The sequence below is a fragment of the Brachyistius frenatus genome, unplaced genomic scaffold, assembly GCF_029030835.1.
Source record: "Brachyistius frenatus isolate BFR_SWC_R1_liver_20210118 unplaced genomic scaffold, ASM2903083v1 Contig_32, whole genome shotgun sequence".
Taxonomy (NCBI): domain Eukaryota; kingdom Metazoa; phylum Chordata; class Actinopteri; family Embiotocidae; genus Brachyistius; species Brachyistius frenatus.
Window position 1 is genome coordinate 4,237,516 of NW_027210631.1, and position 3,258 is coordinate 4,240,773.

General features: G+C 35.6%; 1 long non-coding RNA gene across 1 annotated transcript; it reads left to right on the top strand.

Moving 5' to 3' along the window:
- The first annotated feature begins 203 nt into the window (after positions 1-203).
- LOC138621714 (uncharacterized) lies at positions 204-2,957 on the top strand. Its single transcript, XR_011310956.1, has 6 exons — positions 204-279; positions 423-475; positions 934-999; positions 1,120-1,153; positions 1,327-1,522; positions 1,772-2,957. It is a non-coding gene; the product is annotated as an uncharacterized lncRNA (long non-coding RNA).
- The last annotated feature ends 301 nt before the right edge of the window (positions 2,958-3,258 follow it).

The window sequence follows — 3,258 nt, forward strand, 5'->3', positions numbered from 1 at the left end:
AGACATGAACACATTTTCAGCATGAATTTTTTTTATGAATAAATATATATTAAGTTTACAAAGTAAAAAGCTGTGATTAAAAGTGTGATGCACTCAACCACACCCTGAGTTACCGTGTACCTGAGCCAGCAGAGAAGGAAATTATTGAAAATCACGTGATCAAAAGTAATCCGAAACCAAAGTGAAAATGTTTACATACGTGTGATGGCACACAGTGTACATCAGTGGAAACGGCAGCAAACAGACCAACAGCTTTCCAGCATTACGGGACACTCTTAGGTACGCTAACCTGGAGTTTGCACTTTACTACTTTAGGAATACCAACTCATGATGGTTACATGCTCCTGTCATACCAATCATATTTGTCAAAGTGTTCATAACAAACTTGGTGGAATCTAAAAAGCATAATTTTTCAATTTCAGAACCATTACCTGAAGTAAAACCATCTCTTCTTTCTACACGCACAACCGCTGAGGTAAGAATTTTTCTCATGAATTATAATAAAAGTGATTTATGAATAATTTACCATCAGGAAGTAAAATGTTATGCATTTTTAATATTCAAGATGTTTTTCATACAGTACTTCCTGTTCTGCCTAGATTTTCAGTTATTTAATATTCTTCCTTACTTTGTTTTTTCTCAAAATAATGTTTAATAGTTCTCAAAATGATATCTATTGTCCGAGACAGCAAAACGAAATGAAAGTAAATTCTTCAGACTAGTCACCTTGGTTTAAAGTGATACAGTCTGTTTACGTCATGCAAAAGCATAGAACGTCGGAAATTATGTTAATTTAAACTTTCAAATAAGTGTTATGTTACATTTAAATATTAAGTATTAAAGATTCTGGTGATATTTGTTTTGGCTCAGTATGATTCATACTGTGTAAAAAGGTGTTTGCTGTTTACATGTTGCTTAAAAATTCAATTTCAGCTGTGATGGCATTCATTTGGAGATTTCTGAAAGGTTCCAAATCCAAAGATGACCCACCTCCTCCTAGTAAGATACGTAAAATATTACTGAAAATTGTTGATAACTGGAGGTAAAATAACAGATAACACATTGTTTACTTTAAATGTGACTTTAACATGATGCCAACATGTGCATTTGGCTTTCCAGCTTTAGAGGAACCATGGAGGAAAGTACCATGGGGGTGAGTTTTAAGGGTGTGGTGCCAAACTGTCATTTTGAGACTACTTTTTGTTGTGTTTTTTGTGTGTGTTTGTCTGTTGCGTAACCTTAAGTATATATAATATGTACAGAATTTGCATCATATATTTATAGGCTGTAAGTTCAAACTAAAACCATTTTTTTCTTTATGAACAGTGACAGAGAGACAGACCTTCAGTTTGTGAGAGATTATAAGCCTCATAAAGAGGTCGAACATCTGAGAATTCTGCTTCATGGACCACCAGGTGCTGGCAAGTCCAGCTTCATCAACTCTGTTGACAGTACTTTACGGGAGAAAATTGCAACTCGAGCTTTGGCAGAAGCGAACTCTACTAACAGCTTCACCAACAAAGTATGAATAATTTTAACTGCATTTATGAATTTAGAACAATGCAACATTTTTTTCACTGTTAAAATCTTTCATGAAAATACAAAACTTTTCATAACTTTTCCCAGGTGTTTTCAAAACCTTTTTTTAGTAGTTATACATTGTAATTACAATAGTAGTGATAAAACGTGAGTAAACTAGTGAGTTTCAGGATGTTAGTAGTATGTGCAATATGTGGCCCTTTGTAACAGGCACTACTTTTTACATTTACAGTACAGAAGTTATCAAATCCAGAGAGGAGGACCAGAAAACTTTTACCCTTTTGTCTTCACTGACATCATGGGTCTTGAGAAGGACACAAATAGAGGAGTTTGTGTGGAGGACATCAAACTGGCCATGAAGGGACACGTGAAAGAAGGCTACAAAGTAGGATCACTGCATTCGTTAACACCTGACATTATTAAGCATATACAATGTGCAGTGTCGGGCTGTACCTGACAAACAATTATCCTCTTCATTTAATAGTGATTAGTTCAAGCCCAACTTGATGTTACTTAAATAAATTATATGAATTTAACTTGAACATACTAAATAGTATGGTAGCATGGATGTTGGAACACAGGAATAGATTCTGCTCCCTCTGTCTCCCCACAAATCAACTCGTCACTGTGTGTCGAGTTGCGAGTGACTCAAGAAAGCCGATCTGAGCCAGAAATCTGATTGGAAACGCATTTCAAACCATCTCCAAATGTGGTTTGGATCCAGATTGCAAAAATCGCATTTCATGTGTTTTTTTGCTTTTCAGCTTTCAAAAATCATTCTGGATAAATTCAGGATATGTTAAAAAATAAAAAAATAAATTAAAAAAAACAGATGTGGACTGCAAGTCTGAACATAGTTTAAACAACAAATCAAAACTTAGTTGACTAAGACTTATGTCCTTGTTTAGCTGTTGACTTCAACCACATTTCCCCAAAATTTGGGACGCTTCGTAAAATGTAAATAAAAACAGATGGCAATGATTTGTAAATCACAAACCCATATTTAATTGAAAATAGACCAAAGACAACATGTCACTTTTTTTTTTTTTTTTTTTAATTTTTATTTAACCTTTATTTAACCAGGAGAGTCCCATTGAGATTAAAAATCTCTTTTTCCCATTTCCGTTCTGGCATTTGGGACAGCGGGCATAAAGAAGTCCCAAGAACACAGGGAGTATTGTCTGGCACTTTCCTGCATGATGAAGACACACAGGTAGTTTGGGAACAGACCAAAGATTGCCTTATAAATGAAGGTGTACCAGTGACAGAGCCTACGGGTGGCCAAAGCAGGCCATCCTACCCGAGAGTATAACTCACAGTGGTGAGTCAGAGCTTTACAATTAGTAATGAACCGCAGTGAAGCATGGTAAGCTGTGTCCACCATACGAAGACAGTTAGCAGAGGCATGCATATATAGAAGATCACTGAAGTCACTGGCAACTAGTCACTTTTTTACATTAATTGACAAACACAGCTTATTTCGAAAATAAAAACCCCGTTTTAACCTCAACTTTTTCACAAGATATTGCACATGTGGCTGAAAAGTGAGGGAGTCATCAATCAAAATGCCCAGATATTTATAAGAGTCAACAACCTCTATTTCACTTCCTTCAAGAGTGACCACCAAAGGGATATTCCGTGGCCTACTCCGAGAGTTTGAAAACAACTTAAGTTTTGTCTTATCTGTAGTTAGAACAAGTTTCAGTTGAAAAAGGCTAT